The sequence below is a fragment of the Pleurodeles waltl genome, chromosome 5 (assembly GCF_031143425.1).
Source record: "Pleurodeles waltl isolate 20211129_DDA chromosome 5, aPleWal1.hap1.20221129, whole genome shotgun sequence".
Classification (NCBI taxonomy): Eukaryota; Metazoa; Chordata; class Amphibia; order Caudata; family Salamandridae; genus Pleurodeles; species Pleurodeles waltl.
The window spans coordinates 591,985,764-592,007,280 of NC_090444.1; the positions used below are offsets into that span (position 1 = coordinate 591,985,764).

General features: G+C 45.9%; 15 non-coding genes across 15 annotated transcripts; 8 read left to right on the forward strand and 7 right to left on the reverse strand.

Moving 5' to 3' along the window:
* The first annotated feature begins 725 nt into the window (after positions 1-725).
* LOC138297729 (U6 spliceosomal RNA) lies at positions 726-832 on the forward strand. The gene has a single exon (XR_011204271.1). It is a non-coding gene; the product is annotated as a U6 spliceosomal RNA (small nuclear RNA).
* A 1,782-nt stretch (positions 833-2,614) lies between these two features.
* Positions 2,615-2,687, reverse strand: TRNAH-AUG (transfer RNA histidin (anticodon AUG)). The gene has a single exon. It is a non-coding gene; the product is annotated as a tRNA-His (tRNA).
* Positions 2,688-3,466: 779 nt separating this feature from the next.
* On the forward strand, positions 3,467-3,573 carry LOC138297730 (U6 spliceosomal RNA). The gene has a single exon (XR_011204272.1). It is a non-coding gene; the product is annotated as a U6 spliceosomal RNA (small nuclear RNA).
* A 1,782-nt stretch (positions 3,574-5,355) lies between these two features.
* TRNAH-AUG (transfer RNA histidin (anticodon AUG)) lies at positions 5,356-5,428 on the reverse strand. Its single transcript has one exon. It is a non-coding gene; the product is annotated as a tRNA-His (tRNA).
* Positions 5,429-6,207: 779 nt separating this feature from the next.
* LOC138297731 (U6 spliceosomal RNA) lies at positions 6,208-6,314 on the forward strand. The gene has a single exon (XR_011204273.1). It is a non-coding gene; the product is annotated as a U6 spliceosomal RNA (small nuclear RNA).
* Positions 6,315-8,096: 1,782 nt separating this feature from the next.
* TRNAH-AUG (transfer RNA histidin (anticodon AUG)) lies at positions 8,097-8,169 on the reverse strand. Its single transcript has one exon. It is a non-coding gene; the product is annotated as a tRNA-His (tRNA).
* Positions 8,170-8,948: 779 nt separating this feature from the next.
* LOC138297919 (U6 spliceosomal RNA) lies at positions 8,949-9,055 on the forward strand. The gene has a single exon (XR_011204456.1). It is a non-coding gene; the product is annotated as a U6 spliceosomal RNA (small nuclear RNA).
* Positions 9,056-10,837: 1,782 nt separating this feature from the next.
* TRNAH-AUG (transfer RNA histidin (anticodon AUG)) lies at positions 10,838-10,910 on the reverse strand. The gene has a single exon. It is a non-coding gene; the product is annotated as a tRNA-His (tRNA).
* A 779-nt stretch (positions 10,911-11,689) lies between these two features.
* Positions 11,690-11,796, forward strand: LOC138297920 (U6 spliceosomal RNA). Its single transcript, XR_011204457.1, has one exon. It is a non-coding gene; the product is annotated as a U6 spliceosomal RNA (small nuclear RNA).
* Positions 11,797-13,578: 1,782 nt separating this feature from the next.
* TRNAH-AUG (transfer RNA histidin (anticodon AUG)) lies at positions 13,579-13,651 on the reverse strand. Its single transcript has one exon. It is a non-coding gene; the product is annotated as a tRNA-His (tRNA).
* A 779-nt stretch (positions 13,652-14,430) lies between these two features.
* LOC138297732 (U6 spliceosomal RNA) lies at positions 14,431-14,537 on the forward strand. The gene has a single exon (XR_011204274.1). It is a non-coding gene; the product is annotated as a U6 spliceosomal RNA (small nuclear RNA).
* Positions 14,538-16,319: 1,782 nt separating this feature from the next.
* On the reverse strand, positions 16,320-16,392 carry TRNAH-AUG (transfer RNA histidin (anticodon AUG)). The gene has a single exon. It is a non-coding gene; the product is annotated as a tRNA-His (tRNA).
* Positions 16,393-17,171: 779 nt separating this feature from the next.
* LOC138297733 (U6 spliceosomal RNA) lies at positions 17,172-17,278 on the forward strand. Its single transcript, XR_011204275.1, has one exon. It is a non-coding gene; the product is annotated as a U6 spliceosomal RNA (small nuclear RNA).
* A 1,772-nt stretch (positions 17,279-19,050) lies between these two features.
* TRNAH-AUG (transfer RNA histidin (anticodon AUG)) lies at positions 19,051-19,123 on the reverse strand. Its single transcript has one exon. It is a non-coding gene; the product is annotated as a tRNA-His (tRNA).
* A 779-nt stretch (positions 19,124-19,902) lies between these two features.
* Positions 19,903-20,009, forward strand: LOC138297921 (U6 spliceosomal RNA). The gene has a single exon (XR_011204458.1). It is a non-coding gene; the product is annotated as a U6 spliceosomal RNA (small nuclear RNA).
* The last annotated feature ends 1,508 nt before the right edge of the window (positions 20,010-21,517 follow it).

Consider the following 21,517-nt stretch of genomic DNA (forward strand, 5'->3'; position numbering starts at 1 on the left):
CTCGCGTGTGTGTGTGTCTGTGTTTTAAAACGTCATTCTATCACAATATGTAACCACATTTACAACGCACACTGAAGCTGCAAGTGAACTTACCTGCCCCCCTGAAATTACATTCTGTCAGGTTTTCGTAACTTACACCAAGGACCCTAGGAGAGAAAAGGACACAAGTGCTAGACCAAGCAGACCCAGCAGCAAAGAAACATTTTGAATAAGCATTAGTTTCTTACAGAGTCTGGTTCAACATCATCGTTTCCAGAGCTGTAAGGGGCTGAGCCTGAGGATTCCTTAGTAAGCAGGCCAGTACAACACTAAAGCGTTTATTATTCAAATACAGGTGAAAATTAAGACACCTTTTCATATGCTCTCTCTGCCCTGGAACCCACCACAACACCATCCCACTCCCACAAGCCATCACCTAGCCTACTGTGCAGCTGACTCACCTTTTCCATCAACGTTCCCCAGGAAGTGTGATGTCACAATGCTCTTTGCCTGTAGTCTGGACCATGAGCCTTTGCAACCTGGCGTAATGAAGATGCTTACAATGTGTGAAGATTTGGACCACAAATATAGGGAATAGAAGTGGATTGTTAGGCCTCATGCCTTATTGCCATGTGTCTCAGAATTGAATGCTTACTGGACCATCCAATCAGCGCTTTCAGGCCACCCTACGTCTGAAGACTGCAGATTCAGGGAGTGTATATACATTGAAGGCTCACCCATGAAGTGTGCTTGCTTCGGCGGCACATATACTAAAATTGGAACGATACAGAGAAGATTAGCATGGCCCCTGCGCAAGGATGACACGCAAATTCGTGAAGCGTTCCATATTTTTAACAGCTTTCGAGAGAGAAAGGTCCTTTGTTTGCAAGTCTTCTAGTAATAATAAAGCAACTTCCAGTGCCTTCCTTCCCATTTGTATTTTTGAATTGGCCGCCCCTCAACATTCTTAAGGTGTTAACCGCTCCTGCAGGCCAATGCCAGTGCCCAGCTGCATTTAGCAAGGAAGACTTCAGCACTTCAGTGACCTTTCTTTCTATTTTCCAGCCTCCCTGTCATTATCCTTTACCCCGTCCCCCAACTCTATACTGTTGCCAGTGACGCATTGCTTTGTGGGAAGCTGGGCAGAGCAGAGAGAAGGGCAGGGCCTATGCAAATGAGGGCCTCTGGGCCATATGGGGACCCCCTTTTCAGCAGGACTGCTAAAGTAAGCCTTGCCACCAGATTGCTTGGTGAAGCTGGAAATACCAGGCCAGGTGAGGCACTGGGTTCTATCGGTCCATTGAGGACCCATTGGGCCGGCCTCCCTCAGTTTCTGAGGTCCAAGAAATGTTCACCCTGCACCCTTTTAGAGAGGTTTTGGCCGATCGTGGCCGATCGGGGATGAGAGGGGCAGAAGGCAGAAAGAGCACAATGCTCTTGAAGCTGCTCTAATCCACCTCTCTCCCCGCCTTGGGTTCCATCTGGGTGTGTCAGGTGTTGGCCCATGGATAACAAGGAACTGGCTCAGTGCATTATGATTCTCATAAAATTAAAAGGGCCATCTATCAAGTGCTAACTCAAACACACTACACACTCTGGCACACATCTGTGTTAACAACCTTTATACCTTGTTTGAAGGATCAAGGACCCCTGTTGAAATCCCAGACCCGCGCACCCCTTGAGGGTGAACGCTTGGCTGTTTCAAAATTCAGTTTTACTGGGGGGTTATGATGGACTTTTCAAGACCCACGTCTGGGCAACATTTGAAATCATTCCCCCCATTTCTCTCAGAAATGCCTATGGTTCGGGGAGTAGTTGCTCCACAATCTTTCACTTCCACCAATCAGTAGTATTTCCTTGAGAGCTGTTTACTATATTGAATCTTTGGAGGTAAATGTTCCTTTCATCTGCAAGCAGGCTCTTTTTAAGAATGTTTGCCATCATAGGCAGTGTAACTTTTCGCCCCCTACCTAGGCATTCTAATTCTCTTCCACCAAATCAAAGACATTGCCTCATTGTGCATATAATTGTGTGCCCGCCGTCCCCTGCTTTGTTATTGAGGCTGCCATCAATCGAATGACATCTGCCTGTGCCCAAGAGTAGTATTACTGATGAGCATTAAACTGCAGCCTACTGATTAAAAAATCACAATAGATGAAAAAGTGCAAGGTCTACATAGGGTTCAAACCTGCAGTCTTCAGATCCAAAAGAAGGCATGTTATCTCTTTCACCAGGAGCCTTTTCACATGGGGCTTCTTTCTATAATTTTCAAGAGAGTTCTAAAAGGTGGGTGTCTTGAACAGTTGTTCCTAAAAATCCTGCACAACCAATTTTTTAGACCCCTGCGACCCGCATCTTGACCCTTGAAGTAAAACTATTTTCACTCCAGAAAACAAATGTTGTGAAGTTTTCCTCCCTTGTTCAAAAAGCTTAGGCTTGGGAAACATTCAAAGGTCAGGCTCATAGAATCCAGGACAATCATTAAACTTTCGACTATTCACAGTTGCTATCACAGCCTCCTTACCACGGAACGATTGTTGGATACATCCCGCACCGGAATGTTAATCCTACAAGAAGACTGAGATAATTAAGAACTCAAGTGTAATTACCTGAAAAAAGGGACCGGCAACCCTTCCGAGCCAGATAGGAGTCGAACCTACAATCTTCTGATCCATAGTCAGAAGCGTTATCCATTGCGCCACTGGCCCCATATAAGAGCACTTTCCCCCTTCTCCTTCAGAGAGTGCTAGAGAATGCGCGCCCTCGCGTGTGTGTGTGTCTGTGTTTTAAAACGTCATTCTATCACAATATGTAACCACATTTACAACGCACACTGAAGCTGCAAGTGAACTTACCTGCCCCCCTGAAATTACATTCTGTCAGGTTTTCGTAACTTACACCAAGGACCCTAGGAGAGAAAAGGACACAAGTGCTAGACCAAGCAGACCCAGCAGCAAAGAAACATTTTGAATAAGCATTAGTTTCTTACAGAGTCTGGTTCAACATCATCGTTTCCAGAGCTGTAAGGGGCTGAGCCTGAGGATTCCTTAGTAAGCAGGCCAGTACAACACTAAAGCGTTTATTATTCAAATACAGGTGAAAATTAAGACACCTTTTCATATGCTCTCTCTGCCCTGGAACCCACCACAACACCATCCCACTCCCACAAGCCATCACCTAGCCTACTGTGCAGCTGACTCACCTTTTCCATCAACGTTCCCCAGGAAGTGTGATGTCACAATGCTCTTTGCCTGTAGTCTGGACCATGAGCCTTTGCAACCTGGCGTAATGAAGATGCTTACAATGTGTGAAGATTTGGACCACAAATATAGGGAATAGAAGTGGATTGTTAGGCCTCATGCCTTATTGCCATGTGTCTCAGAATTGAATGCTTACTGGACCATCCAATCAGCGCTTTCAGGCCACCCTACGTCTGAAGACTGCAGATTCAGGGAGTGTATATACATTGAAGGCTCACCCATGAAGTGTGCTTGCTTCGGCGGCACATATACTAAAATTGGAACGATACAGAGAAGATTAGCATGGCCCCTGCGCAAGGATGACACGCAAATTCGTGAAGCGTTCCATATTTTTAACAGCTTTCGAGAGAGAAAGGTCCTTTGTTTGCAAGTCTTCTAGTAATAATAAAGCAACTTCCAGTGCCTTCCTTCCCATTTGTATTTTTGAATTGGCCGCCCCTCAACATTCTTAAGGTGTTAACCGCTCCTGCAGGCCAATGCCAGTGCCCAGCTGCATTTAGCAAGGAAGACTTCAGCACTTCAGTGACCTTTCTTTCTATTTTCCAGCCTCCCTGTCATTATCCTTTACCCCGTCCCCCAACTCTATACTGTTGCCAGTGACGCATTGCTTTGTGGGAAGCTGGGCAGAGCAGAGAGAAGGGCAGGGCCTATGCAAATGAGGGCCTCTGGGCCATATGGGGACCCCCTTTTCAGCAGGACTGCTAAAGTAAGCCTTGCCACCAGATTGCTTGGTGAAGCTGGAAATACCAGGCCAGGTGAGGCACTGGGTTCTATCGGTCCATTGAGGACCCATTGGGCCGGCCTCCCTCAGTTTCTGAGGTCCAAGAAATGTTCACCCTGCACCCTTTTAGAGAGGTTTTGGCCGATCGTGGCCGATCGGGGATGAGAGGGGCAGAAGGCAGAAAGAGCACAATGCTCTTGAAGCTGCTCTAATCCACCTCTCTCCCCGCCTTGGGTTCCATCTGGGTGTGTCAGGTGTTGGCCCATGGATAACAAGGAACTGGCTCAGTGCATTATGATTCTCACAAAATTAAAAGGGCCATCTATCAAGTGCTAACTCAAACACACTACACACTCTGGCACACATCTGTGTTAACAACCTTTATACCTTGTTTGAAGGATCAAGGACCCCTGTTGAAATCCCAGACCCGCGCACCCCTTGAGGGTGAACGCTTGGCTGTTTCAAAATTCAGTTTTACTGGGGGGTTATGATGGACTTTTCAAGACCCACGTCTGGGCAACATTTGAAATCATTCCCCCCATTTCTCTCAGAAATGCCTATGGTTCGGGGAGTAGTTGCTCCACAATCTTTCTCTTCCACCAATCAGTAGTATTTCCTTGAGAGCTGTTTACTATATTGAATCTTTGGAGGTAAATGTTCCTTTCATCTGCAAGCAGGCTCTTTTTAAGAATGTTTGCCATCATAGGCAGTGTAACTTTTCGCCCCCTACCTAGGCATTCTAATTCTCTTCCACCAAATCAAAGACATTGCCTCATTGTGCATATAATTGTGTGCCCGCCGTCCCCTGCTTTGTTATTGAGGCTGCCATCAATCGAATGACATCTGCCTGTGCCCAAGAGTAGTATTACTGATGAGCATTAAACTGCAGCCTACTGATTAAAAAATCACAATAGATGAAAAAGTGCAAGGTCTACATAGGGTTCAAACCTGCAGTCTTCAGATCCAAAAGAAGGCATGTTATCTCTTTCACCAGGAGCCTTTTCACATGGGGCTTCTTTCTATAATTTTCAAGAGAGTTCTAAAAGGTGGGTGTCTTGAACAGTTGTTCCTAAAAATCCTGCACAACCAATTTTTTAGACCCCTGCGACCCGCATCTTGACCCTTGAAGTAAAACTATTTTCACTCCAGAAAACAAATGTTGTGAAGTTTTCCTCCCTTGTTCAAAAAGCTTAGGCTTGGGAAACATTCAAAGGTCAGGCTCATAGAATCCAGGACAATCATTAAACTTTCGACTATTCACAGTTGCTATCACAGCCTCCTTACCACGGAACGATTGTTGGATACATCCCGCACCGGAATGTTAATCCTACAAGAAGACTGAGATAATTAAGAACTCAAGTGTAATTACCTGAAAAAAGGGACCGGCAACCCTTCCGAGCCAGATAGGAGTCGAACCTACAATCTTCTGATCCATAGTCAGAAGCGTTATCCATTGCGCCACTGGCCCCATATAAGAGCACTTTCCCCCTTCTCCTTCAGAGAGTGCTAGAGAATGCGCGCCCTCGCGTGTGTGTGTGTCTGTGTTTTAAAACGTCATTCTATCACAATATGTAACCACATTTACAACGCACACTGAAGCTGCAAGTGAACTTACCTGCCCCCCTGAAATTACATTCTGTCAGGTTTTCGTAACTTACACCAAGGACCCTAGGAGAGAAAAGGACACAAGTGCTAGACCAAGCAGACCCAGCAGCAAAGAAACATTTTGAATAAGCATTAGTTTCTTACAGAGTCTGGTTCAACATCATCGTTTCCAGAGCTGTAAGGGGCTGAGCCTGAGGATTCCTTAGTAAGCAGGCCAGTACAACACTAAAGCGTTTATTATTCAAATACAGGTGAAAATTAAGACACCTTTTCATATGCTCTCTCTGCCCTGGAACCCACCACAACACCATCCCACTCCCACAAGCCATCACCTAGCCTACTGTGCAGCTGACTCACCTTTTCCATCAACGTTCCCCAGGAAGTGTGATGTCACAATGCTCTTTGCCTGTAGTCTGGACCATGAGCCTTTGCAACCTGGCGTAATGAAGATGCTTACAATGTGTGAAGATTTGGACCACAAATATAGGGAATAGAAGTGGATTGTTAGGCCTCATGCCTTATTGCCATGTGTCTCAGAATTGAATGCTTACTGGACCATCCAATCAGCGCTTTCAGGCCACCCTACGTCTGAAGACTGCAGATTCAGGGAGTGTATATACATTGAAGGCTCACCCATGAAGTGTGCTTGCTTCGGCGGCACATATACTAAAATTGGAACGATACAGAGAAGATTAGCATGGCCCCTGCGCAAGGATGACACGCAAATTCGTGAAGCGTTCCATATTTTTAACAGCTTTCGAGAGAGAAAGGTCCTTTGTTTGCAAGTCTTCTAGTAATAATAAAGCAACTTCCAGTGCCTTCCTTCCCATTTGTATTTTTGAATTGGCCGCCCCTCAACATTCTTAAGGTGTTAACCGCTCCTGCAGGCCAATGCCAGTGCCCAGCTGCATTTAGCAAGGAAGACTTCAGCACTTCAGTGACCTTTCTTTCTATTTTCCAGCCTCCCTGTCATTATCCTTTACCCCGTCCCCCAACTCTATACTGTTGCCAGTGACGCATTGCTTTGTGGGAAGCTGGGCAGAGCAGAGAGAAGGGCAGGGCCTATGCAAATGAGGGCCTCTGGGCCATATGGGGACCCCCTTTTCAGCAGGACTGCTAAAGTAAGCCTTGCCACCAGATTGCTTGGTGAAGCTGGAAATACCAGGCCAGGTGAGGCACTGGGTTCTATCGGTCCATTGAGGACCCATTGGGCCGGCCTCCCTCAGTTTCTGAGGTCCAAGAAATGTTCACCCTGCACCCTTTTAGAGAGGTTTTGGCCGATCGTGGCCGATCGGGGATGAGAGGGGCAGAAGGCAGAAAGAGCACAATGCTCTTGAAGCTGCTCTAATCCACCTCTCTCCCCGCCTTGGGTTCCATCTGGGTGTGTCAGGTGTTGGCCCATGGATAACAAGGAACTGGCTCAGTGCATTATGATTCTCATAAAATTAAAAGGGCCATCTATCAAGTGCTAACTCAAACACACTACACACTCTGGCACACATCTGTGTTAACAACCTTTATACCTTGTTTGAAGGATCAAGGACCCCTGTTGAAATCCCAGACCCGCGCACCCCTTGAGGGTGAACGCTTGGCTGTTTCAAAATTCAGTTTTACTGGGGGGTTATGATGGACTTTTCAAGACCCACGTCTGGGCAACATTTGAAATCATTCCCCCCATTTCTCTCAGAAATGCCTATGGTTCGGGGAGTAGTTGCTCCACAATCTTTCACTTCCACCAATCAGTAGTATTTCCTTGAGAGCTGTTTACTATATTGAATCTTTGGAGGTAAATGTTCCTTTCATCTGCAAGCAGGCTCTTTTTAAGAATGTTTGCCATCATAGGCAGTGTAACTTTTCGCCCCCTACCTAGGCATTCTAATTCTCTTCCACCAAATCAAAGACATTGCCTCATTGTGCATATAATTGTGTGCCCGCCGTCCCCTGCTTTGTTATTGAGGCTGCCATCAATCGAATGACATCTGCCTGTGCCCAAGAGTAGTATTACTGATGAGCATTAAACTGCAGCCTACTGATTAAAAAATCACAATAGATGAAAAAGTGCAAGGTCTACATAGGGTTCAAACCTGCAGTCTTCAGATCCAAAAGAAGGCATGTTATCTCTTTCACCAGGAGCCTTTTCACATGGGGCTTATTTCTATAATTTTCAAGAGAGTTCTAAAAGGTGGGTGTCTTGAACAGTTGTTCCTAAAAATCCTGCACAACCAATTTTTTAGACCCCTGCGACCCGCATCTTGACCCTTGAAGTAAAACTATTTTCACTCCAGAAAACAAATGTTGTGAAGTTTTCCTCCCTTGTTCAAAAAGCTTAGGCTTGGGAAACATTCAAAGGTCAGGCTCATAGAATCCAGGACAATCATTAAACTTTCTACTAGCCACAGTTGCTATCACAGCCTCCTTACCACAGAACGATTGTTGGATACATCCCGCACCGGAATGTTAATCCTACAAGAAGACTGAGATAATTAAGAACTCAAGTGTAATTACATGAAAAAAGGGACCGGCAACCCTTCCGAGCCAGATAGGAGTCGAACCTACAATTTTCTGATCCATAGTCAGAAGCGTTATCCATTGCGCCACTGGCCCCATATAAGAGCACTTTCCCCCTTCTCCTTCAGAGAGTGCTAGAGAATGCGCGCCCTCGCGTGTGTGTGTGTCTGTGTTTTAAAACGTCATTCTATCACAATATGTAACCACATTTACAACGCACACTGAAGCTGCAAGTGAACTTACCTGCCCCCCTGAAATTACGTTCTGTCAGGTTTTCGTAAGTTACACCAAGGACCCTAGGAGAGAAAAGGACACAAGTGCCAGACCAAGCAGACCCAGCAGCAAAGAAACATTTTGAATAAGCATTAGTTTCTTACAGAGTCTGGTTCAACATCATCGTTTCCAGAGCTGTAAGGGGCTGAGCCTGAGGATTCCTTAGTAAGCAGGCCAGTACAACACTAAAGCGTTTATTATTCAAATACAGGTGAAAATTAAGACACCTTTTCATATGCTCTCTCTGCCCTGGAACCCACCACAACACCATCCCACTCCCACAAGCCATCACCTAGCCTACTGTGCAGCTGACTCACCTTTTCCATCAACGTTCCCCAGGAAGTGTGATGTCACAATGCTCTTTGCCTGTAGTCTGGACCATGAGCCTTTGCAACCTGGCGTAATGAAGATGCTTACAATGTGTGAAGATTTGGACCACAAATATAGGGAATAGAAGTAGATTGTTAGGCCTCATGCCTTATTGCCATGTGTCTCAGAATTGAATGCTTACTGGACCATCCAATCAGCGCTTTCAGGCCACCCTACGTCTGAAGACTGCAGATTCAGGGAGTGTATATACATTGAAGGCTCACCCATGAAGTGTGCTTGCTTCGGCGGTACATATACTAAAATTGGAACGATACAGAGAAGATTAGCATGGCCCCTGCGCAAGGATGACACGCAAATTCGTGAAGCGTTCCATATTTTTAACAGCTTTCGAGAGAGAAAGGTCCTTTGTTTGCAAGTCTTCTAGTAATAATAAAGCAACTTCCAGTGCCTTCCTTCCCATTTGTATTTTTGAATTGGCCGCCCCTCAACATTCTTAAGGTGTTAACCGCTCCTGCAGGCCAATGCCAGTGCCCAGCTGCATTTAGCAAGGAAGACTTCAGCACTTCAGTGACCTTTCTTTCTATTTTCCAGCCTCCCTGTCATTATCCTTTACCCCGTCCCCCAACTCTATACTGTTGCCAGTGACGCATTGCTTTGTGGGAAGCTGGGCAGAGCAGAGAGAAGGGCAGGGCCTATGCAAATGAGGGCCTCTGGGCCATATGGGGACCCCCTTTTCAGCAGGACTGCTAAAGTAAGCCTTGCCACCAGATTGCTTTGTGAAGCTGGAAATACCAGGCCAGGTGAGGCACTGGGTTCTATCGGTCCATTGAGGACCCATTGGGCCGGCCTCCCTCAGTTTCTGAGGTCCAAGAAATGTTCACCCTGCACCCTTTTAGAGAGGTTTTTTCCGATCGTGGCCGATCGGGGATGAGAGGGGCAGAAGGCAGAAACAGCACAATGCTCTTGAAGCTGCCCTAATCCACCTCTCTCCCCGCCTTGGGTTCCATCTGGGTGTGTCAGGTGTTGGCCCATGGATAACAAGGAACTGGCTCAGTGCATTATGATTCTCACAAAATTAAAAGGGCCATCTATCAAGTGCTAACTCAAACACACTACACACTCTGGCACACATCTGTGTTAACAACCTTTATACCTTGTTTGAAGGATCAAGGACCCCTGTTGAAATCCCAGACCCGCGCACCCCTTGAGGGTGAACGCTTGGCTGTTTCAAAATTCAGTTTTACTGGGGGGTTATGATGGACTTTTCAAGACCCACGTCTGGGCAACATTTGAAATCATTCCCCCCATTTCTCTCAGAAATGCCTATGGTTCGGGGAGTAGTTGCTCCACAATCTTTCTCTTCCACCAATCAGTAGTATTTCCTTGAGAGCTGTTTACTATATTGAATCTTTGGAGGTAAATGTTCCTTTCATCTGCAAGCAGGCTCTTTTTAAGAATGTTTGCCATCATAGGCAGTGTAACTTTTCGCCCCCTACCTAGGCATTCTAATTCTCTTCCACCAAATCAAAGACATTGCCTCATTGTGCATATAATTGTGTGCCCGCCGTCCCCTGCTTTGTTATTGAGGCTGCCATCAATCGAATGACATCTGCCTGTGCCCAAGAGTAGTATTACTGATGAGCATTAAACTGCAGCCTACTGATTAAAAAATCACAATAGATGAAAAAGTGCAAGGTCTACATAGGGTTCAAACCTGCAGTCTTCAGATCCAAAAGAAGGCATGTTATCTCTTTCACCAGGAGCCTTTTCACATGGGGCTTCTTTCTATAATTTTCAAGAGAGTTCTAAAAGGTGGGTGTCTTGAACAGTTGTTCCTAAAAATCCTGCACAACCAATTTTTTAGACCCCTGCGACCCGCATCTTGACCCTTGAAGTAAAACTATTTTCACTCCAGAAAACAAATGTTGTGAAGTTTTCCTCCCTTGTTCAAAAAGCTTAGGCTTGGGAAACATTCAAAGGTCAGGCTCATAGAATCCAGGACAATCATTAAACTTTCGACTATTCACAGTTGCTATCACAGCCTCCTTACCACGGAACGATTGTTGGATACATCCCGCACCGGAATGTTAATCCTACAAGAAGACTGAGATAATTAAGAACTCAAGTGTAATTACATGAAAAAAGGGACCGGCAACCCTTCCGAGCCAGATAGGAGTCGAACCTACAATTTTCTGATCCATAGTCAGAAGCGTTATCCATTGCGCCACTGGCCCCATATAAGAGCACTTTCCCCCTTCTCCTTCAGAGAGTGCTAGAGAATGCGCGCCCTCGCGTGTGTGTGTGTCTGTGTTTTAAAACGTCATTCTATCACAATATGTAACCACATTTACAACGCACACTGAAGCTGCAAGTGAACTTACCTGCCCCCCTGAAATTACGTTCTGTCAGGTTTTCGTAAGTTACACCAAGGACCCTAGGAGAGAAAAGGACACAAGTGCCAGACCAAGCAGACCCAGCAGCAAAGAAACATTTTGAATAAGCATTAGTTTCTTACAGAGTCTGGTTCAACATCATCGTTTCCAGAGCTGTAAGGGGCTGAGCCTGAGGATTCCTTAGTAAGCAGGCCAGTACAACACTAAAGCGTTTATTATTCAAATACAGGTGAAAATTAAGACACCTTTTCATATGCTCTCTCTGCCCTGGAACCCACCACAACACCATCCCACTCCCACAAGCCATCACCTAGCCTACTGTGCAGCTGACTCACCTTTTCCATCAACGTTCCCCAGGAAGTGTGATGTCACAATGCTCTTTGCCTGTAGTCTGGACCATGAGCCTTTGCAACCTGGCGTAATGAAGATGCTTACAATGTGTGAAGATTTGGACCACAAATATAGGGAATAGAAGTAGATTGTTAGGCCTCATGCCTTATTGCCATGTGTCTCAGAATTGAATGCTTACTGGACCATCCAATCAGCGCTTTCAGGCCACCCTACGTCTGAAGACTGCAGATTCAGGGAGTGTATATACATTGAAGGCTCACCCATGAAGTGTGCTTGCTTCGGCGGTACATATACTAAAATTGGAACGATACAGAGAAGATTAGCATGGCCCCTGCGCAAGGATGACACGCAAATTCGTGAAGCGTTCCATATTTTTAACAGCTTTCGAGAGAGAAAGGTCCTTTGTTTGCAAGTCTTCTAGTAATAATAAAGCAACTTCCAGTGCCTTCCTTCCCATTTGTATTTTTGAATTGGCCGCCCCTCAACATTCTTAAGGTGTTAACCGCTCCTGCAGGCCAATGCCAGTGCCCAGCTGCATTTAGCAAGGAAGACTTCAGCACTTCAGTGACCTTTCTTTCTATTTTCCAGCCTCCCTGTCATTATCCTTTACCCCGTCCCCCAACTCTATACTGTTGCCAGTGACGCATTGCTTTGTGGGAAGCTGGGCAGAGCAGAGAGAAGGGCAGGGCCTATGCAAATGAGGGCCTCTGGGCCATATGGGGACCCCCTTTTCAGCAGGACTGCTAAAGTAAGCCTTGCCACCAGATTGCTTTGTGAAGCTGGAAATACCAGGCCAGGTGAGGCACTGGGTTCTATCGGTCCATTGAGGACCCATTGGGCCGGCCTCCCTCAGTTTCTGAGGTCCAAGAAATGTTCACCCTGCACCCTTTTAGAGAGGTTTTTTCCGATCGTGGCCGATCGGGGATGAGAGGGGCAGAAGGCAGAAACAGCACAATGCTCTTGAAGCTGCCCTAATCCACCTCTCTCCCCGCCTTGGGTTCCATCTGGGTGTGTCAGGTGTTGGCCCATGGATAACAAGGAACTGGCTCAGTGCATTATGATTCTCACAAAATTAAAAGGGCCATCTATCAAGTGCTAACTCAAACACACTACACACTCTGGCACACATCTGTGTTAACAACCTTTATACCTTGTTTGAAGGATCAAGGACCCCTGTTGAAATCCCAGACCCGCGCACCCCTTGAGGGTGAACGCTTGGCTGTTTCAAAATTCAGTTTTACTGGGGGGTTATGATGGACTTTTCAAGACCCACGTCTGGGCAACATTTGAAATCATTCCCCCCATTTCTCTCAGAAATGCCTATGGTTCGGGGAGTAGTTGCTCCACAATCTTTCACTTCCACCAATCAGTAGTATTTCCTTGAGAGCTGTTTACTATATTGAATCTTTGGAGGTAAATGTTCCTTTCATCTGCAAGCAGGCTCTTTTTAAGAATGTTTGCCATCATAGGCAGTGTAACTTTTCGCCCCCTACCTAGGCATTCTAATTCTCTTCCACCAAATCAAAGACATTGCCTCATTGTGCATATAATTGTGTGCCCGCCGTCCCCTGCTTTGTTATTGAGGCTGCCATCAATCGAATGACATCTGCCTGTGCCCAAGAGTAGTATTACTGATGAGCATTAAACTGCAGCCTACTGATTAAAAAATCACAATAGATGAAAAAGTGCAAGGTCTACATAGGGTTCAAACCTGCAGTCTTCAGATCCAAAAGAAGGCATGTTATCTCTTTCACCAGGAGCCTTTTCACATGGGGCTTCTTTCTATAATTTTCAAGAGAGTTCTAAAAGGTGGGTGTCTTGAACAGTTGTTCCTAAAAATCCTGCACAACCAATTTTTTAGACCCCTGCGACCCGCATCTTGACCCTTGAAGTAAAACTATTTTCACTCCAGAAAACAAATGTTGTGAAGTTTTCCTCCCTTGTTCAAAAAGCTTAGGCTTGGGAAACATTCAAAGGTCAGGCTCATAGAATCCAGGACAATCATTAAACTTTCGACTATTCACAGTTGCTATCACAGCCTCCTTACCACGGAACGATTGTTGGATACATCCCGCACCGGAATGTTAATCCTACAAGAAGACTGAGATAATTAAGAACTCAAGTGTAATTACCTGAAAAAAGGGACCGGCAACCCTTCCGAGCCAGATAGGAGTCGAACCTACAATCTTCTGATCCATAGTCAGAAGCGTTATCCATTGCGCCACTGGCCCCATATAAGAGCACTTTCCCCCTTCTCCTTCAGAGAGTGCTAGAGAATGCGCGCCCTCGCGTGTGTGTGTGTCTGTGTTTTAAAACGTCATTCTATCACAATATGTAACCACATTTACAACGCACACTGAAGCTGCAAGTGAACTTACCTGCCCCCCTGAAATTACATTCTGTCAGGTTTTCGTAACTTACACCAAGGACCCTAGGAGAGAAAAGGACACAAGTGCTAGACCAAGCAGACCCAGCAGCAAAGAAACATTTTGAATAAGCATTAGTTTCTTACAGAGTCTGGTTCAACATCATCGTTTCCAGAGCTGTAAGGGGCTGAGCCTGAGGATTCCTTAGTAAGCAGGCCAGTACAACACTAAAGCGTTTATTATTCAAATACAGGTGAAAATTAAGACACCTTTTCATATGCTCTCTCTGCCCTGGAACCCACCACAACACCATCCCACTCCCACAAGCCATCACCTAGCCTACTGTGCAGCTGACTCACCTTTTCCATCAACGTTCCCCAGGAAGTGTGATGTCACAATGCTCTTTGCCTGTAGTCTGGACCATGAGCCTTTGCAACCTGGCGTAATGAAGATGCTTACAATGTGTGAAGATTTGGACCACAAATATAGGGAATAGAAGTGGATTGTTAGGCCTCATGCCTTATTGCCATGTGTCTCAGAATTGAATGCTTACTGGACCATCCAATCAGCGCTTTCAGGCCACCCTACGTCTGAAGACTGCAGATTCAGGGAGTGTATATACATTGAAGGCTCACCCATGAAGTGTGCTTGCTTCGGCGGCACATATACTAAAATTGGAACGATACAGAGAAGATTAGCATGGCCCCTGCGCAAGGATGACACGCAAATTCGTGAAGCGTTCCATATTTTTAACAGCTTTCGAGAGAGAAAGGTCCTTTGTTTGCAAGTCTTCTAGTAATAATAAAGCAACTTCCAGTGCCTTCCTTCCCATTTGTATTTTTGAATTGGCCGCCCCTCAACATTCTTAAGGTGTTAACCGCTCCTGCAGGCCAATGCCAGTGCCCAGCTGCATTTAGCAAGGAAGACTTCAGCACTTCAGTGACCTTTCTTTCTATTTTCCAGCCTCCCTGTCATTATCCTTTACCCCGTCCCCCAACTCTATACTGTTGCCAGTGACGCATTGCTTTGTGGGAAGCTGGGCAGAGCAGAGAGAAGGGCAGGGCCTATGCAAATGAGGGCCTCTGGGCCATATGGGGACCCCCTTTTCAGCAGGACTGCTAAAGTAAGCCTTGCCACCAGATTGCTTGGTGAAGCTGGAAATACCAGGCCAGGTGAGGCACTGGGTTCTATCGGTCCATTGAGGACCCATTGGGCCGGCCTCCCTCAGTTTCTGAGGTCCAAGAAATGTTCACCCTGCACCCTTTTAGAGAGGTTTTGGCCGATCGTGGCCGATCGGGGATGAGAGGGGCAGAAGGCAGAAAGAGCACAATGCTCTTGAAGCTGCTCTAATCCACCTCTCTCCCCGCCTTGGGTTCCATCTGGGTGTGTCAGGTGTTGGCCCATGGATAACAAGGAACTGGCTCAGTGCATTATGATTCTCACAAAATTAAAAGGGCCATCTATCAAGTGCTAACTCAAACACACTACACACTCTGGCACACATCTGTGTTAACAACCTTTATACCTTGTTTGAAGGATCAAGGACCCCTGTTGAAATCCCAGACCCGCGCACCCCTTGAGGGTGAACGCTTGGCTGTTTCAAAATTCAGTTTTACTGGGGGGTTATGATGGACTTTTCAAGACCCACGTCTGGGCAACATTTGAAATCATTCCCCCCATTTCTCTCAGAAATGCCTATGGTTCGGGGAGTAGTTGCTCCACAATCTTTCTCTTCCACCAATCAGTAGTATTTCCTTGAGAGCTGTTTACTATATTGAATCTTTGGAGGTAAATGTTCCTTTCATCTGCAAGCAGGCTCTTTTTAAGAATGTTTGCCATCATAGGCAGTGTAACTTTTCGCCCCCTACCTAGGCATTCTAATTCTCTTCCACCAAATCAAAGACATTGCCTCATTGTGCATATAATTGTGTGCCCGCCGTCCCCTGCTTTGTTATTGAGGCTGCCATCAATCGAATGACATCTGCCTGTGCCCAAGAGTAGTATTACTGATGAGCATTAAACTGCAGCCTACTGATTAAAAAATCACAATAGATGAAAAAGTGCAAGGTCTACATAGGGTTCAAACCTGCAGTCTTCAGATCCAAAAGAAGGCATGTTATCTCTTTCACCAGGAGCCTTTTCACATGGGGCTTCTTTCTATAATTTTCAAGAGAGTTCTAAAAGGTGGGTGTCTTGAACAGTTGTTCCTAAAAATCCTGCACAACCAATTTTTTAGACCCCTGCGACCCGCATCTTGACCCTTGAAGTAAAACTATTTTCACTCCAGAAAACAAATGTTGTGAAGTTTTCCTCCCTTGTTCAAAAAGCTTAGGCTTGGGAAACATTCAAAGGTCAGGCTCATAGAATCCAGGACAATCATTAAACTTTCGACTATTCACAGTTGCTATCACAGCCTCCTTACCACGGAACGATTGTTGGATACATCCCGCACCGGAATGTTAATCCTACAAGAAGACTGAGATAATTAAGAACTCAAGTGTAATTACCTGAAAAAAGGGACCGGCAACCCTTCCGAGCCAGATAGGAGTCGAACCTACAATCTTCTGATCCATAGTCAGAAGCGTTATCCATTGCGCCACTGGCCCCATATAAGAGCACTTTCCCCCTTCTCCTTCAGAGAGTGCTAGAGAATGCGCGCCCTCGCGTGTGTGTGTGTCTGTGTTTTAAAACGTCATTCTATCACAATATGTAACCACATTTACAACGCACACTGAAGCTGCAAGTGAACTTACCTGCCCCCCTGAAATTACATTCTGTCAGGTTTTCGTAACTTACACCAAGGACCCTAGGAGAGAAAAGGACACAAGTGCTAGACCAAGCAGACCCAGCAGCAAAGAAACATTTTGAATAAGCATTAGTTTCTTACAGAGTCTGGTTCAACATCATCGTTTCCAGAGCTGTAAGGGGCTGAGCCTGAGGATTCCTTAGTAAGCAGGCCAGTACAACACTAAAGCGTTTATTATTCAAATACAGGTGAAAATTAAGACACCTTTTCATATGCTCTCTCTGCCCTGGAACCCACCACAACACCATCCCACTCCCACAAGCCATCACCTAGCCTACTGTGCAGCTGACTCACCTTTTCCATCAACGTTCCCCAGGAAGTGTGATGTCACAATGCTCTTTGCCTGTAGTCTGGACCATGAGCCTTTGCAACCTGGCGTAATGAAGATGCTTACAATGTGTGAAGATTTGGACCACAAATATAGGGAATAGAAGTGGATTGTTAGGCCTCATGCCTTATTGCCATGTGTCTCAGAATTGAATGCTTACTGGACCATCCAATCAGCGCTTTCAGGCCACCCTACGTCTGAAGACTGCAGATTCAGGGAGTGTATATACATTGAAGGCTCACCCATGAAGTGTGCTTGCTTCGGCGGCACATATACTAAAATTGGAACGATACAGAGAAGATTAGCATGGCCCCTGCGCAAGGATGACACGCAAATTCGTGAAGCGTTCCATATTTTTAACAGCTTTCGAGAGAGAAAGGTCCTTTGTTTGCAAGTCTTCTAGTAATAATAAAGCAACTTCCAGTGCCTTCCTTCCCATTTGTATTTTTGAATTGGCCGCCCCTCAACATTCTTAAGGTGTTAACCGCTCCTGCAGGCCAATGCCAGTGCCCAGCTGCATTTAGCAAGGAAGACTTCAGCACTTCAGTGACCTTTCTTTCTATTTTCCAGCCTCCCTGTCATTATCCTTTACCCCGTCCCCCAACTCTATACTGTTGCCAGTGACGCATTGCTTTGTGGGAAGCTGGGCAGAGCAGAGAGAAGGGCAGGGCCTATGCAAATGAGGGCCTCTGGGCCATATGGGGACCCCCTTTTCAGCAGGACTGCTAAAGTAAGCCTTGCCACCAGATTGCTTGGTGAAGCTGGAAATACCAGGCCAGGTGAGGCACTGGGTTCTATCGGTCCATTGAGGACCCATTGGGCCGGCCTCCCTCAGTTTCTGAGGTCCAAGAAATGTTCACCCTGCACCCTTTTAGAGAGGTTGTGGCCGATCGGGGATGAGAGGGGCAGAAGGCAGAAAGAGCACAATGCTCTTGAAGCTGCTCTAATCCACCTCTCTCCCCGCCTTGGGTTCCATCTGGGTGTGTCAGGTGTTGGCCCATGGATAACAAGGAACTGGCTCAGTGCATTATGATTCTCATAAAATTAAAAGGGCCATCTATCAAGTGCTAACTCAAACACACTACACACTCTGGCACACATCTGTGTTAACAACCTTTATACCTTGTTTGAAGGATCAAGGACCCCTGTTGAAATCCCAGACCCGCGCACCCCTTGAGGGTGAACGCTTGGCTGTTTCAAAATTCAGTTTTACTGGGGGGTTATGATGGACTTTTCAAGACCCACGTCTGGGCAACATTTGAAATCATTCCCCCCATTTCTCTCAGAAATGCCTATGGTTCGGGGAGTAGTTGCTCCACAATCTTTCACTTCCACCAATCAGTAGTATTTCCTTGAGAGCTGTTTACTATATTGAATCTTTGGAGGTAAATGTTCCTTTCATCTGCAAGCAGGCTCTTTTTAAGAATGTTTGCCATCATAGGCAGTGTAACTTTTCGCCCCCTACCTAGGCATTCTAATTCTCTTCCACCAAATCAAAGACATTGCCTCATTGTGCATATAATTGTGTGCCCGCCGTCCCCTGCTTTGTTATTGAGGCTGCCATCAATCGAATGACATCTGCCTGTGCCCAAGAGTAGTATTACTGATGAGCATTAAACTGCAGCCTACTGATTAAAAAATCACAATAGATGAAAAAGTGCAAGGTCTACATAGGGTTCAAACCTGCAGTCTTCAGATCCAAAAGAAGGCATGTTATCTCTTTCACCAGGAGCCTTTTCACATGGGGCTTATTTCTATAATTTTCAAGAGAGTTCTAAAAGGTGGGTGTCTTGAACAGTTGTTCCTAAAAATCCTGCACAACCAATTTTTTAGACCCCTGCGACCCGCATCTTGACCCTTGAAGTAAAACTATTTTCACTCCAGAAAACAAATGTTGTGAAGTTTTCCTCCCTTGTTCAAAAAGCTTAGGCTTGGGAAACATTCAAAGGTCAGGCTCATAGAATCCAGGACAATCATTAAACTTTCTACTAGCCACAGTTGCTATCACAGCCTCCTTACCACAGAACGATTGTTGGATACATCCCGCACCGGAATGTTAATCCTACAAGAAGACTGAGATAATTAAGAACTCAAGTGTAATTACATGAAAAAAGGGACCGGCAACCCTTCCGAGCCAGATAGGAGTCGAACCTACAATTTTCTGATCCATAGTCAGAAGCGTTATCCATTGCGCCACTGGCCCCATATAAGAGCACTTTCCCCCTTCTCCTTCAGAGAGTGCTAGAGAATGCGCGCCCTCGCGTGTGTGTGTGTCTGTGTTTTAAAACGTCATTCTATCACAATATGTAACCACATTTACAACGCACACTGAAGCTGCAAGTGAACTTACCTGCCCCCCTGAAATTACGTTCTGTCAGGTTTTCGTAAGTTACACCAAGGACCCTAGGAGAGAAAAGGACACAAGTGCCAGACCAAGCAGACCCAGCAGCAAAGAAACATTTTGAATAAGCATTAGTTTCTTACAGAGTCTGGTTCAACATCATCGTTTCCAGAGCTGTAAGGGGCTGAGCCTGAGGATTCCTTAGTAAGCAGGCCAGTACAACACTAAAGCGTTTATTATTCAAATACAGGTGAAAATTAAGACACCTTTTCATATGCTCTCTCTGCCCTGGAACCCACCACAACACCATCCCACTCCCACAAGCCATCACCTAGCCTACTGTGCAGCTGACTCACCTTTTCCATCAACGTTCCCCAGGAAGTGTGATGTCACAATGCTCTTTGCCTGTAGTCTGGACCATGAGCCTTTGCAACCTGGCGTAATGAAGATGCTTACAATGTGTGAAGATTTGGACCACAAATATAGGGAATAGAAGTAGATTGTTAGGCCTCATGCCTTATTGCCATGTGTCTCAGAATTGAATGCTTACTGGACCATCCAATCAGCGCTTTCAGGCCACCCTACGTCTGAAGACTGCAGATTCAGGGAGTGTATATACATTGAAGGCTCACCCATGAAGTGTGCTTGCTTCGGCGGTACATATACTAAAATTGGAACGATACAGAGAAGATTAGCATGGCCCCTGCGCAAGGATGACACGCAAATTCGTGAAGCGTTCCATATTTTTAACAGCTTTCGAGAGAGAAAGGTCCTTTGTTTGCAAGTCTTCTAGTAATAATAAAGCAACTTCCAGTGCCTTCCTTCCCATTTGTATTTTTGAATTGGCCGCCCCTCAACATTCTTAAGGTGTTAACCGCTCCTGCAGGCCAATGCCAGTGCCCAGCTGCATTTAGCAAGGAAGACTTCAGCACTTCAGTGACCTTTCTTTCTATTTTCCAGCCTCCCTGTCATTATCCTTTACCCCGTCCCCCAACTCTATACTGTTGCCAGTGACGCATTGCTTTGTGGGAAGCTGGGCAGAGCAGAGAGAAGGGCAGGGCCTATGCAAATGAGGGCCTCTGGGCCATATGGGGACCCCCTTTTCAGCAGGACTGCTAAAGTAAGCCTTGCCACCAGATTGCTTTGTGAAGCTGGAAATACCAGGCCAGGTGAGGCACTGGGTTCTATCGGTCCATTGAGGACCCATTGGGCCGGCCTCCCTCAGTTTCTGAGGTCCAAGAAATGTTCACCCTGCACCCTTTTAGAGAGGTTTTTTCCGATCGTGGCCGATCGGGGATGAGAGGGGCAGAAGGCAGAAACAGCACAATGCTCTTGAAGCTGCCCTAATCCACCTCTCTCCCCGCCTTGGGTTCCATCTGGGTGTGTCAGGTGTTGGCCCATGGATAACAAGGAACTGGCTCAGTGCATTATGATTCTCACAAAATTAAAAGGGCCATCTATCAAGTGCTAACTCAAACACACTACACACTCTGGCACACATCTGTGTTAACAACCTTTATACCTTGTTTGAAGGATCAAGGACCCCTGTTGAAATCCCAGACCCGCGCACCCCTTGAGGGTGAACGCTTGGCTGTTTCAAAATTCAGTTTTACTGGGGGGTTATGATGGACTTTTCAAGACCCACGTCTGGGCAACATTTGAAATCATTCCCCCCATTTCTCTCAGAAATGCCTATGGTTCGGGGAGTAGTTGCTCCACAATCTTTCTCTTCCACCAATCAGTAGTATTTCCTTGAGAGCTGTTTACTATATTGAATCTTTGGAGGTAAATGTTCCTTTCATCTGCAAGCAGGCTCTTTTTAAGAATGTTTGCCATCATAGGCAGTGTAACTTTTCGCCCCCTACCTAGGCATTCTAATTCTCTTCCACCAAATCAAAGACATTGCCTCATTGTGCATATAATTGTGTGCCCGCCGTCCCCTGCTTTGTTATTGAGGCTGCCATCAATCGAATGACATCTGCCTGTGCCCAAGAGTAGTATTACTGATGAGCATTAAACTGCAGCCTACTGATTAAAAAATCACAATAGATGAAAAAGTGCAAGGTCTACATAGGGTTCAAACCTGCAGTCTTCAGATCCAAAAGAAGGCATGTTATCTCTTTCACCAGGAGCCTTTTCACATGGGGCTTCTTTCTATAATTTTCAAGAGAGTTCTAAAAGGTGGGTGTCTTGAACAGTTGTTCCTAAAAATCCTGCACAACCAATTTTTTAGACCCCTGCGACCCGCATCTTGAC